Source organism: Phyllobates terribilis, unplaced genomic scaffold (assembly GCF_046119375.1).
Source record: "Phyllobates terribilis strain yellow unplaced genomic scaffold, ASM4611937v1 Scaffold_2__4_contigs__length_985480577, whole genome shotgun sequence".
Classification (NCBI taxonomy): Eukaryota; Metazoa; Chordata; class Amphibia; order Anura; family Dendrobatidae; genus Phyllobates; species Phyllobates terribilis.
Window position 1 is genome coordinate 431,061,895 of NW_027362762.1, and position 15,333 is coordinate 431,077,227.

Consider the following 15,333-nt stretch of genomic DNA (forward strand, 5'->3'; position numbering starts at 1 on the left):
TTATGAGGGGAGCTGGCAGTGTGTACAGAGCTGGGTATAATGACCTATAGAAACACCAGGACGTGGTCTGTGCAGTGACTGGTAGTGTGCCCAGTGTACATGCCAGCCTTATTATGAGGGGAGCTGGCAGTGTGTACAGAGCTGGGTATAATGACCTATAGAAACACCGGGACGTGGTCTGTGCAGTGACTGGTAGTGTGCCCAGTGTACATGCCAGCCTTATTATGAGGGGAGCTGGCAGTGTGTACAGAGCTGGGTATAATGACCTATAGAAACACCAGGACGTGGTCTGTGCAGTGACTGGTAGTGTGCCCAGTGTACATGCCAGCCTTATTATGAGGGGAGCTGGCAGTGTGTACAGAGCTGGGTATAATGACCTATAGAAACACCAGGACGTGGTCTGTGCAGTGACTGGTAGTGTGCCCAGTGTACATGCCAGCCTTATTATGAGGGGAGCTGGCAGTGTGTACAGAGCTGGGTATAATGACCTATAGAAACACCAGGACGTGGTCTGTGCAGTGACTGGTAGTGTGCCCAGTGTACATGCCAGCCTTATTATGAGGGGAGCTGGCAGTGTGTACAGAGCTGGGTATAATGACCTATAGAAACACCAGGACGTGGTCTGTGCAGTGACTGGTAGTGTGCCCAGTGTACATGCCAGCCTTATTATGAGGGGAGCTGGCAGTGTGTACAGAGCTGGGTATAATGACCTATAGAAACACCAGGACATGGTCTGTGCAGTGACTGGTAGTGTGCCCAGTGTACATGCCAGCCTTATTATGAGGGGAGCTGGCAGTGTGTACAGAGCTGGGTATAATGAGCTATAGAAACACCAGGACATGGTCTGTGCAGTGACTGGTAGTGTGCCCAGTGTACATACCAGCCTTATTATGAGGGGAGCTGGCAGTGTGTACAGAGCTGGGTATAATGAGCTATAGAAACACCAGGACGTTGTCTGTGCAGTGACTGGTAGTGTGCCCAGTGTACATGCCAGCCTTATTATGAGGGGAGCTGGCAGTGTGTACAGAGCTGGGTATAATGCCCTATAGAAACACCAGGACATGGTCTGTGCAGTGACTGGTAGTGTGCCCAGTGTACATGCCAGCCTTATTATGAGGGGAGCTGGCAGTGTGTACAGAGCTGGGTATAATGCCCTATAGAAACACCAGGACATGGTCTGTGCAGTGACTGGTAGTGTGCCCAGTGTACATGCCAGCCTTATTATGAGGGGAGCTGGCAGTGTGTACAGAGCTGGGTATAATGACCTATAGAAACACCAGGACGTTGTCTGTGCAGTGACTGGTAGTGTGCCCAGTGTACATGCCAGCCTTATTATGAGGGGAGCTGGCAGTGTGTACAGAGCTGGGTATAATGAGCTATAGAAACACCAGGACATGGTCTGTGCAGTGACTGGTAGTGTGCCCAGTGTACATGCCAGCCTTATTATGAGGGGAGCTGGCAGTGTGTACAGAGCTGGGTATAATGAGCTATAGAAACACCAGGACATGGTCTGTGCAGTGACTGGTAGTGTGCCCAGTGTACATGCCAGCCTTATTATGAGGGGAGCTGGCAGTGTGTACAGAGCTGGGTATAATGAGCTATAGAAACACCAGGACGTGGTCTGTGCAGAGACTGGTAGTGTGCCCAGTGTACGTGCCAGCCTTATTATGAGGGGAGCTGGCAGTGTGTACAGAGCTGGGTATAATGCCCTATAGAAACACCAGGACATGGTCTGTGCAGTGACTGGTAGTGTGCCCAGTGTACATGCCAGCCTTATTATGAGGGGAGCTGGCAGTGTGTACAGAGCTGGGTATAATGACCTATAGAAACACCAGGACGTTGTCTGTGCAGTGACTGGTAGTGTGCCCAGTGTACATGCCAGCCTTATTATGAGGGGAGCTGGCAGTGTGTACAGAGCTGGGTATAATGAGCTATAGAAACACCAGGACATGGTCTGTGCAGTGACTGGTAGTGTGCCCAGTGTACATGCCAGCCTTATTATGAGGGGAGCTGGCAGTGTGTACAGAGCTGGGTATAATGAGCTATAGAAACACCAGGACATGGTCTGTGCAGTGACTGGTAGTGTGCCCAGTGTACATGCCAGCCTTATTATGAGGGGAGCTGGCAGTGTGTACAGAGCTGGGTATAATGAGCTATAGAAACACCAGGACGTGGTCTGTGCAGAGACTGGTAGTGTGCCCAGTGTACGTGCCAGCCTTATTATGAGGGGAGCTGGCAGTGTGTACAGAGCTGGGTATAATGAGCTATAGAAACACCAGGACGTGGTCTGTGCAGTGACTGGTAGTGTGCCCAGTGTACATGCCAGCCTTATTATGAGGGGAGCTGGCAGTGTGTACAGAGCTGGGTATAATGACCTATAGAAACACCAGGACGTTGTCTGTGCAGTGACTGGTAGTGTGCCCAGTGTACATGCCAGCCTTATTATGAGGGGAGCTGGCAGTGTGTACAGAGCTGGGTATAATGAGCTATAGAAACACCAGGACATGGTCTGTGCAGTGACTGGTAGTGTGCCCAGTGTACATGCCAGCCTTATTATGAGGGGAGCTGGCAGTGTGTACAGAGCTGGGTATAATGAGCTATAGAAACACCAGGACATGGTCTGTGCAGTGACTGGTAGTGTGCCCAGTGTACATGCCAGCCTTATTATGAGGGGAGCTGGCAGTGTGTACAGAGCTGGGTATAATGACCTATAGAAACACCAGGACGTGGTCTGTGCAGTGACTGGTAGTGTGCCCAGTGTACGTGCCAGCCTTATTATGAGGGGAGCTGGCAGTGTGTACAGAGCTGGGTATAATGAGCTATAGAAACACCAGGACGTGGTCTGTGCAGTGACTGGTAGTGTGCCCAGTGTACGTGCCAGCCTTATTATGAGGGGAGCTGGCAGTGTGTACAGAGCTGGGTATAATGAGCTATAGAAACACCGGGACATGGTCTGTGCAGCGACTGGTAGTGTGACTGGAGCTTGACTGCCTGATGTAGTTCCATGGGGCTGTAACGCTCGGGGCCTTCCAGAATAACCTCCAGCTCCTGTTGCTGTGCATGTGTCTAGCTGAACTGTCAGAAACAGACTACATGAGGGTGGCAGTGTTATGAAGGCCTCACACCCTATAGGGAAACAGTTGCCCACAGCCTGGCACTGAGCAGTTGGATAGGCATTCACCAGAGAACACCAGAATGGGCAGGGCCTCTGTTGGTACCATCTTCCCTTCACAGATTCTCAGGTTCACACTGGGCATGTGAAAGAGCCTGGAGATGCAGTGGTGAATGCTGTGCTCGGTGCAACGTTATCCAGCATGACTAGTCTGCAGGGCTGTGGAGTCGGTATAAAATGGACCGACTCCGACTCCTAAAATATATAATGCATTGGGTACAGTAGTTCAATGCAGTTTGTGGGGAATATTTTTTCATAAGAATTTGGGAAAGTTATGAAATGTCCTATAAATGTCTGTCCTATTCCTGATCTAACGGTCTAGACTTTTAGCTGAGATGAATCTGTGCTACAATTAATTTTTCTCCTAAACATGAGCCATGTATGAGGGAGTCTGAGTCGTGGAAATTCAGGAGTCTGAGTCTGAGGTTTGGCTTACTGACTCCACAGCCCTGCTAGTCTGGTGATGGGTCTGTGATGGTGTACAGTGGCATGTTATTGGAGGGTCTCAAAAACCTCCTGTTGATAGCTACTGTAACTTTATCCCAGCTGCTGTTACTGGGTGAAATTCTCAGATACCTGGTTAAACCTTACACTGGAGCAATAGGCCCCTAGTTCCTCCTGTCAATACCCGGCCCAATACGGTCAGTGTGTGTAAGCAGTTCCTAGATGACTATGTTTATTGATGCCGTTGACTGGTCTTCCCATTCCCCAGACCTGAATCCAGTTGAGAACCTTTGGGATTTTATGTTTCAGTGCATCCAATGCTGCCAAGTAATGCTACAGACTGATCAGGAGTTCACTGATACCCTGATCCAGGTCCTGCAAGGAGGTCCCCAAGACACTGTCCATCGTCACATCAAGAATATGCTCAGATGTTGTCAGGAGTGCGTTCAGGCCATACTCCAGTATCATGAAATTCACAAATTATATTCAGTATCTTACTTCCATTTGCTGGGGGATTTAGAATCCCAGCCCTTAATTGGTTTGAGATTTTGGTTTTTATGTTGATACGTAATTTTCTCAACTAGTTACAACATATTTATCAGTAAAGATTTTCACCTTTAAATCATTTGTAATTTGTATGTTTCCTTAATGTTTTTGAGAAGTGTACTTGTATCTTTGGAGGCCCCTGTGGTTGTCATTGCCAAACTGATACGAGCGCTGCCCCGTGGTCCGCGTTCATAGCAGATGAGCATTTTTGTTACACGTAGCTGGGCTGAAGCCCTGCTATGTGTAACACTGGCGATCTGAAGATCACAACTTCAAGTCTCCTAAGGAAGACAGTAAAAAAAAATATATATATATATAAAAGTACAATTCGCCCCCATTTTTGCCCCATTCAAAATAAAACAATAAAAAAATAATCACACATATTTGGTATCGCTGCTTTCAGAAATACCCGATCTATCAATATATAAAAGAAGAATTATTCTGAACGGCGTAACTAGAAAAAAATCAAAATGACAGGATTCTTTTTTTTGGTCTCCACTACATTGCAATAAAATGAAATAATGGGTGATCAAAATATTGTATCTATCCCAAAATGGTATCAATAAAAACATCAGCTCGGCACGCAAAAAAATAAGCCCTCACCTGACACCCGGATCCCGAAAAATGGTGACGCTAGGGGTCTCAGAAAATGGCGACATTGCTTTTTTTTTTTTTGACAATCTTTGGATTTTTTTTCACCCCGTAACGGGGTTGTCCACCACTATTAATATTTGGCCATTCTATTTTTATGTTGAAAATAAGTATCTTTGTAAATACCTGGCTTTGCAGTTACTGCCTGTGAGCGGCGCTATCCTTGGCCGCTCACAGGCATCATGTGACCCCCGGCTGCAGCCGGCTCTGACATCCGCTTACTTCTGCGTTACACGGTGAGTGATGGGCTGTGGGCAGGGTTTCCCACCCACAACCCGGCAGCCATCGCGGGGACCCCAGTACTGAGTCACGCCTCACTTGACGTGACATTAGCCGGGGGTCATGTGATGCCTGTGAGTGTCCAGTGATAGCGCCGCTCACAGGCAGTAATTTCAAAGCAAGGTATTTACAAAGAAACTTATTTTCAACATAAAAATAGAATGGCCAAATATTAAAAGTAGTGGACAACCCATTTAAATAAAAAAGAACCTATACATGTTTGGTATCTATAAACTCGTAATGAGCTGGAGAATCATAATGGCAGGTCAGTTTTAGCATTTAGTGAACGTCAAAAGTACAATGTGTCCCGAAAAAACAAGCTCTCACATGGCCATATTGATGGAAAAATAAAAAAGTTATGGCTCTGGGAAGAAAGGGAGCAAAAAACAAAAACTCAAAAACGGAAAATCCCAAGGTGGTGAAGGGGTTTTTGAAACTTATAACATTCTCACTCCATTTTCATCCAGTTTTGGCAAAGTGGGCGGGGCTGTGGCAGGACAGGGGCATGGCAATCCCACTTGTCAAATAGACGACAGCATTCCTTACACCGCAATGACCGGACGTTGCTGTGACCGGACGTTGCTCTGACCTGACGTGTGTCTCGAGCAGAGGTCCTTCACGCAGCCCATCCTACTGTTTGTCATCTGAAATCTAGGATCGGTGCACAGGCATATAGATATTAGCTGCCATATTAAAAATCCAGAGAGACTGCACCAGATAAAGTATACCTTTTTACTAAATAAAGGTATTTAGATTTTTTTTTTTATATTTAAATGTATATCATTTATTTTATAATTCTCGGAGAACCCTTTTAAGAGGCTTGCACCTCTTGATGAATTAGGAGTGTTTGGCTGCAGCACACCACCTCATCAAGACCGGCATGAGCAGTGGCGTAACTAGAGTCTGATGGGCCCCGGTGCAAGTTTTAAGATAATGCACCTCCATATTAGTATAATGCACAGCCCATGACCTCCATATACTGTGGCATGTAAAAGTTTGGGCACCCCTGGTGAAAATTACTGTTATTGTGAAGCAAGTTGAAGATGAAATGATCTCTAAAAGGCCTAAAGTTAAATATGACACATTTCCTTTGTATTTTAGGCCAAAAAAATAATGTTTTTTTATCTTTTACATTTTAAAAATTACAAAAAGGAAAATGGGCCTATGCAAAAGTTTGGACACCTTGCATGAGTAGTACCCCCTTTTGCAATTATCACAGCTTGTAAACTCTTTTTGTAGCTAGTCAAAATTCTTTCAATTCCTGTTTGAGGGATTTTCATCCATTCTTACTTGGAAAATTCATCCAGTTCTGTGAGATTTCTGTGTCGTCTTGCATGCGTTGCTATTTTGAGGTCTAGCCACTGATTTTTAATGATGTTCAGATCAGGTGACTGTGAGGGCCATTGTAAAACCTTCAGCTTGTGCCTTTTGAGGTAGTCTATTGTGGATTTTGACGTGTGTTTAGGATCATTATCCATTTGTAGAAGTCATCCTCTTTTCAACATCAGATTTTTTACTGATGGTGTTACATTTGTATCAAGAATTTGTTGAAATTTCATTGAGACCATTCTTCTGTCTACCCGTGAAATTTTCCTCGTGCCATTGGCTGCAACATAACCCCAAAGCATGATTGATCTACCCCCATGCTTAATGGTTGGCTGGTTGTTCTTTTCCTGAAATTCTGTGCCCTTTTTTCTCCACACATACCTTTTGATCATTGTGGCCAGAGAATTCTATTTTAACCTCATCGGTCCCCAGGACTTGTTTTCAAAATGCAAGAGACTTGTTTAGATGTTCTTTTACATACTTCTCACGCTGAATTTTACGGTAGGAGAGGTTTTCTTCTGATGACTCTTCCATGAAGGCCATATTTGTCTCTGAACAGTAGAACAATGTACCATGACTCCAGAGTCTGCTAAATCTTTCTGAAGGTCTTTTGCTGTCAAGCGGTAGTTCTGATTTGCGCCTCTAGCAATCCTACAAGCAATCCTCACTGAAATTTTGCTTGGTCTTCTAGACATTATCTTGACCTCCACTGTACCTGTTAACTGCCATTTCTCGATTACATTTTGAAATGAGGAAAGGGCAACTTGAAAACGCTTTGCTATCTTCTTATAGCCGTCTACTGCTTTGTACTGGCCTATCCTAACGATGATGGTGAACAACACATAACCCTAAGGCTATGTGCACACGATGCAGAATTGAAGCAGAAAATTTCCGTAGCGTTTCTGCATGTTCTTGGCAGTAAAAACGCTTGTGGATTTTACACGCGTTTTTCAAGCGTTTTTGCAGCGTTTTTACATGCGGATTTGACTTGCGTTTTTCAAATGCATTGTGACCTCAAATCTGCATGCGGAAACGCACAAATAATGGTCATGCTGCGGATTTTTCCGCAAGGAAAATCCGCTGCGGAAAACTCCGCAGTATGTGCACAGAACATGCAGATTTTCACTGGGGATCATGGAGCACGGATTACCAAACGTTTTTCAAGCGTTTACGCTGTGGAAATTCCGCTTGAAAAACGCATAGTGGGCACGCAGCCTAACAGGCTAATTAAGGTCTGAAACCTTGGTCAAAGTTATCTGAGCACACAAATCTCCAAGGGTGCCCAAACTTTTCCATCGGCCCATTTTCCTTTTTGTAATTTTTAAAATGAATAAAAAGAGAGCCTTTTATTTTGCCTAAAATACAAAGGAAATGTGTCATCTTTAACTTTAGGCCTTTTAGAAATCATTTCATCTTCAACTTGCTTAACTGTTAACAATAACCGTAATTTTGACCAGGGGTGCCAAAACTTTTACATGCCACTGTAGTATACTGGACTTTCCATAATCCTTCATATAGTATAATGCACTTCCCATATTAGTATAATTCATAGCCCATATCCCCCATATGGTATAATGCACAGCCCATAGTCCCCCATATGGTATAATGCACAGCCCATAGTCCCCCATATGGTATAATGCACAGCCCATAGTCCCTCATATGGTATAATGCACAGCCCATAGTCCCTCATATGGTATAATGCACAGCCCATAGTCCCTCATATGGTATAATGCACAGCCCATAGTCCCTCATATGGTATAATGCACAGCGCATAGTCCCTCATATGGTATAATGCACAGCCCATAGTCCCTCATATGGTATAATGCACAGCCCATAGTCCCTCATATGGTATAATGCACAGCCCATAGTCCCTCATATGGTATAATGCACAGCCCATAGTCCCTCATATGGTATAATGCACAGCCCATAGTCCCTCATATGGTATAATGCACAGCCCATAGTCCCTCATATGGTATAATGCACAGCCCATAGTCCCCCATATGGTATAATGCACAGCCCATAGTCCCCCATATGGTATAATGCACAGCCCATAGTCCCCCATATGGTATAATGCACAGCCCATAGTCCCCCATATGGTATAATGCACAGCCCATAGTCCCCCATATGGTATAATGCACAGCCCGTAGTCCCCCCCCCCCCCATATGGTATAATGCACAGCCTGTAGTTCCCCCCATATGGTATAATGCACAGCCCGTAGTTTCCCCCCCATATGGTATAATGCACAGCCTGTAGTCCCCCCATATGGTACGAGGGTCAGTCAATAAGTAATGCCTCCTATTTTATTTCTCCTTTTAATTGGCAAGAAATTCAAATGCAATTACATAGGTTGAAAACCACAACATTAACGATTAATTTGTCACTTTTCAATATAATCTCCATCCATTTCCACAGTCTTGGTCCACCGTTTAACAAGGGCATGTATTCCAGCATGGTGAAAAGCATTCTTGGGACCCACCGTGCACAAACTTTTCTGTATCCCATTTGTCCAATAATTTTCATCACACTGCCTTTACTGAGGCAGATAATGCCACACAATTCATCTGCAGTCACCCGGCGGTCACCACGAATGATGTCATCGACTCACTGAATGTTGCTTGGAGTCACTGCGGTTACTAGCCTGCCACTCCGCATTTTGTCAGCCAACGGTGATGGCCCTTCAGCTGTGTTACAGCGACGAACCCATCGTCTAACAGTACTGACATCCACTGTTGCATCACCGGACACATTTTTCAGTCTCTCATGAATTCGAATGGGCGTTTCACCTTCTGCATGCAAGAATTCAATCACAGAACGTTGTCTAATACGAACATCGATGTCAGCCATTTTGCAAACGGATACAGTCCTGCCACCTGTTGGTGCAGGAAGTTGCAATTGCTGTGGATTGGAGAAGGTTTGAGGAATTGTGCCAAATTCGAATATTTAACATAACTACCTTATTTAAGGAGAAAAAAAATAGGAGGCATTACTTATTGACTGACCCTCATATAATGCACAGCCCGTAGTCCCCCCATATGGTATAATGCACAGCCCGTAGGCCCCCCCCATATGGTATAATGCACAGTCCGTAGGCCCCCCATTTGGTATATTGCACAGCCCGTAGTGCCCCCATATGGTATATTGCACAGCCCGTAGTGCCCCCATATGGTATATTGCACAGCCCGTAGTTCCCCCATATGGTATATTGCACAGCCCGTAGTTCCCCCATATGGTATATTGCACAGCCTGTAGTTCCCCCATATGGTATATTGCACAGCCTGTAGTTCCCCCATATGGTATATTGCACAGCCTGTAGTTCCACCATATGGTATATTGCACAGCCCGTAGTTCCCTAGTTCCCCCATATGGTATATTGCACAGCCCGTAGTTCCCCCATATGGTATAATGCACAGCCCGTAGTTCCCCCATATGGTATAATGCACAGCCCGTAGTTCCCCCCCCATATGGTATAATGCACATCCCGTAGTCCCCCCACCCATATGGTATAATGCACATCCCGTAGTCCCCCCCCCCCATATGGTATAATGCACATCCCGTAGTCCCCCCCCCCCCCCCCATATGGTATAATGCACATCCCGTAGTTCCCCCCCCATATGGTATAATGCACAGCCTGTAGTCGTCGTCCCCATATGGTATAATGCACAGCCCGTAGTCCCCCCCCCCCCCCCATATGGTATAATGCACAGCCCGTAGTCCCCCCATATGGTACAGTATATTGCCCAGCCCATAGTCCCCCCAAATGGTATAATTCACAGCCCCTATCTAACTTCAGTGTGCAAGTGTCTAGAGAGCATGACATCACTGCCATGCGCCCCCAGTCACCTTTACGCCGACATTGGCCAGCAGTGTGTATTGCCGTGCATGGACCCGATGGGTCTGTGCGCTGCAATACATTTCAATTGGTAGTGTCTGAGGTCGCTCATCCAGTTGAATGATTCTGCTGACATCGGCGGGCCACCGCCCACACGGGCCCAGTCGTGACCTCTGTGGCCACAGCCTTTACGCCCCTGAACATGAACAATGCTAATCTTGATTAATTGGGGCCTCTGTCTCTTGCACTGCCATGTAATGGGGTTGCGTTATCAGAGACTGTTATTTGCAAATTAGAATCTGGCTAATCTACGCTCTGCTCACAATTGTGTTGGGGTCTTGAATGCAGATATGAAGAGCGGTTAAAGTATAACTCAATATTTAATATATTTTTTTATGTATTGCAGCCCCTTGAAAGCCCTGCAGAAATGCTCATCTCATGCATTAGCTCCCATGAATCAGTATATGACTTCCCATACAGCCTGTACACAGCTGTGTGCCTGCTCATGCATGAGCTGCCATGTACCGGTATATGACTTCCTATACAGCCTGTACATAGCTGTATGCCTGCTCATGCATGAGCTCCCATGTACCAGTATATGACTTCCCATACAGCCTGTACACAGCTGTGTGCCTGCTCATGCATGAGCTCCCATGTACCAGTGTATGACTTCCCATACAGCCTGTACACAGCTGTGTGCCTGCTCATGCATGAGCTCCCATGTACCAGTGTATGACTTCCCATACAGCCTGTACACAGCTGTGTGCCTGCTCATGCATGAGCTCCCATGTACCAGTATATGACTTCCTATACAGCCTGTACATAGCTGTATGCCTGCTCATGCATGAGCTCCCATGTACCAGTATATGACTTCCCATACAGCCTGTACACAGCTGTGTGCCTGCTCATGCATGAGCTCCCATGTACCAGTGTATGACTTCCCATACAGCCTGTACACAGCTGTGTGCCTGCTCATGCATGAGCTCCCATGTACCAGTATATGACTTCCCATACAGCCTGTACACAGCTGTGTGCCTACTCATGCATGAGCTCCCATGTACCAGTATATGACTTCCTAGACAGCCTGTACACAGGCCACCTCTGCCAGGAAAGAAGACCTTTTTATGATTACTTATCTTTTTCATAGCTTCTGTCTTTTCATCAGGTCACCATCCATCTAAAAATGTATGCAGCTGGCTTCTTTATAAGAAATGTCAGGGCTGAAGCCCTCAGTGAACCATGCTATATGAAAGCCATATAACACAAGCTGGTATGACACTTACATGTAGTGGTATTGGGCCGGCTGTCTACTTGTTTTGTGGTTGTAGGCTGGAATTTTTCCCACATTTTAGGTGGAAACGTTTGATTTATATAACGTATCGTTTTAAATGGAATTTGTCACCAGGGCAGACTGTCATTTAAGCCCCAAATGTAGTTACTGAGTAAGAAAGAAAGGCATTGCCAGCTTTGGTGATAGGCAGCAGGGCTGTGGAGTTGGAGTCTGTGTCCATTTTGGTGGAGTCGGTAAAGAATGGATTGACTCCTAAAACATATAATAAATTGGGTACAGTAGTTCAATGCAGTTTGTGGGGAATATTTTTTCATAAGAATTTCGGAAAGTTATAAAATGTCCTATAAATGTCTGTCCTATTCCTGATCTAAGGGTCTAGACTTTTAGCTGAGATGAATCGGTGCTGCAGTTTATGTACATAAGTAGTGAAGCTCCTCCTCTACAGATTAGGGGGGAAAAAAGCAAACACACAGAAAAGGAATGCCTTCCCTCATCTCAGAACTGCTGGAGTGAACAGGAAAACAGGATTAAGAACAAAAAATAACAGGTTCTTGCTATTGTAACTGATAATTATTCAAACATGATAAGTACAATTTGTTACGGGTCCGGGTGGTGGAACCTCTGTGCCGAGGTGCAAGGAGGAACCCAGAGGGGCGTGACTAAGTATCCACCCGAACCGACCCTGGTCGTACGGCAGCTAACGACACCGTGACCAGGGAGGATCCAGGCTGAGGGACCAGGTGCAGGCGGATGCTCCCATGTGAGCGGACAGATAGCCAAGGCAGGTAACAGGTGAGCGCTCCAGGTGAGCAGGCTGGCAGGCTCGGCAGGTAACGGACAGATAACAGGCTGGCAGGCAGGACGAGAAGTCAGGCTAGCAGCGGGACCTGAGGGCTGAAGCACAGATCAGACACAGTGCAAACAACTTTGCTCGGGCACCTCCATTTTGGAGGAGGTGCCTTATATATGGGAGGTCCTCCGGCAATTGGCCGGGGACTCTTTAGGACGGCGCGCGCGGTCCCTTTAAGAGAGGGGGAGCGCGCACTAAGCACACAGCCGGGGAAGGAGCGCGTGCCGGAAGCAGCAGGGAGAGAAGCGCTGGAGGACGCCGCGCCAGGAGCGGGGAGGTGAGAGGGACGGCGTCTCTGCCTAGCAAGGGGCAGAGACGCCGATGCTACACAATTAAACTGATGAATGAGGATAATGAAGGTGAACAGCAGCTAGAAGAACATTTCAGATTCAGCATGTTGGAGATGGAAGGCCACAGCCCTGTTCTCATAACGGAGGAAGAAACAGATATTACTACAGAAGAACAGCAAAATGATTCTTCACAATTAGATGATCTTGTTGAAGCTGCTTCACACCTCTCTCCTATTCATCACATGCGCTGTGTTGTGCACACGCTGCAACTGGCAATAAGAGATAGTCTGCAAGAGGGATATGCTGCAACTCTGATTAGTAAAGTGAGAAAATTGGCTATTGCTGCCAGAACCCCTAAAATTGATTCCATCTTGAAGAGGCGTGCTGGAAAAGGGGCAATTGTGGAATTACAAAATTTTTCACTTGCTCTCAAAGAAGTAGAAGAGTTCAATTATTCATCAAAACTGACTGTGCACGAGGCAATTCCTTTATACCCGGAAATTGTTAGAGATGTTGCCCATGTGGTTACTGCTTTGCCACCAACCCAAGTTAGTGTAGAGAGGTTGTTCTCTAGCCTTAAAATAATTAGGTCAGATTTGAGGTCATTTATGAAGGAGGATCTGATGGAGGCGATACTATTTCTCAGAAGAAATTCATAGACTGCACAAATGTTATTCAGTATGTTTTTGTTCAAAACTGTTTTTTCCCACTTACTGCATAGTGCATAATAAATTGTAAATATGCAAAAGTTTTTTTGTTCTAAAGTTGTATTCCAATAAATATATTTATGTTCTATCTAAATAGCTTGATTATTGTATCATAATAATGATATAAAGCCTGATGTTACTATCTTACTACAGTAAATTTATCACTTAAACACGAGCCATGTATGAGGGAGTCGATGTCATGGAAATTGAGAAGTCGGAGGTTTGGCCCTGATAGGCAGTGCCCCTTCATGCATTGGTTCTGGAGATCTTGCCAGCACCGCTTCAGCCCTGGCCAACTGTATTTGCACCAACTGTGAGATTTTGTGATTACACTTCCAAGTGTACCCAGCAAACATGACACATGTACCAAAGTTTGCAGCCTCTAGATCTAGAACAGAGGTGCCCACGCTGTGGCTTATGACTATTGACTTCGGCAGATGAGTGACAGTTGCCTGTAGAGTTGCTTTTAAAAATCACTGTAGGAGAAGGAACCATGAAAAGGCTTTAGTGGCACTGTGGCTCCTTCCTCCATGCTGGTGACGTCACCCTACTCTGCGGTGCCTCCTCTTTCTATGATGTTTGCTCTGCTGGTTCCTCTCACTCCTGCGGCTCCTCTTCCTCTGAAACCATGTCCTAGCTATGTGCCCCCACTTGGTGTAGTTACTCATGAATCAGTACACAATGTTCCCAAAGTGCGAGACCAAGAATAAAAGGCCGTAAATGTCTACAGGGTCTAAGGTACAAGTGGTACATTGTAATGGAGTAGATGATATGCACACACTGTTATCTTGGTGCGCTGTATTAAGATAACAGTGGGTGCATGTCATGTTCATTTTGATAAAACTTTGACTATGAATTACATAGTTTTTTTCTAATCCTGGAAATTTAAGGCCGCTTTCAGACGAGAGTACCGTATTTCATGCTCCCTATACCATAATGCACGGGGTGGTGATTACACAGGTCTACTAAAAAAAAAAAAAAATTCAGGTGATAGTTTTTTGAATGGATTTAGGATATTTTGAGGGTGCTGAGTGCAAAAGTCCTATTACTTCTGCTGAATTGGTTCTAGTTTTTGAGAGAATTCATCCATGAAAATAATGCATTCCCCCAATGCGACTCGTGTGATAACAAATGCAATAGCTTTTGGTCTTTTGACTCTTTAACAGTGTCTTAGGTAATGAAATATCCCATAGAATTATTTTGTATTTCAATTTATAGGCTTACAATGCTATAAAAGCGACTTTTTAAAGCCAGAATTCTACTGTAATGAATTAACTATTAAATATCTCAGAAACTAGAGCCAATTTGGCAAAACCAAAGTCATATTCTTAATTAGCACCATAAACTTAATATAAAACCGTTCAGACATCGTTGGCACCAAAACCACTGTATGCCAGTGTTATCCTTCCCCAAACAAACAGCCTCATATTTGCCTATGAGGCTGTTAATACGGGTCAGGAAGACCCACAGACCGTCCATGTATGGAGATCCACATAAGGATCATGAGATACGATCATCTGATAGCATCCCAAGACCGGGGCAATACAGTGAGATAGGGGGTGATACATGACATGCAGCCAACGATTGCACTATGCCGCTGCTATATACTGTAATATGTGAATGCTGTCTTGTTGCGACACTCAAATCATAGAAATTCCTAATGATTTTCTCTTCTTATGCAAATTGCATGTCATAGTAGTAACTTGTGGGTGGCATTGCAACCTTCTTGAAAGGGAATCTGTTAGCAGGTTTTTGCTGAAGGGCAGACAGAGACCCTGATTCCAACGATGTCACTTACTGAGCTGTACATTTCTGGTCCATAAATTCACTGTTTTGTCAGCAGGAGATTATTACTACAGGATTAGGTGTCTTGTGCCTCCTAGTCAACTGCTCTGTGTTACCCTGCCTCAACCACGGATTAGCAACTTTCTGCTTATGTACAGTGTA

General features: G+C 45.3%; 1 protein-coding gene across 1 annotated transcript in view; it reads left to right on the forward strand.

Moving 5' to 3' along the window:
• The window catches only part of VPS53 (VPS53 subunit of GARP complex), a 267,635-nt gene that overhangs the window by 49,802 nt on the left and 202,500 nt on the right, over positions 1-15,333 (forward strand). The window lies entirely within an intron of this gene.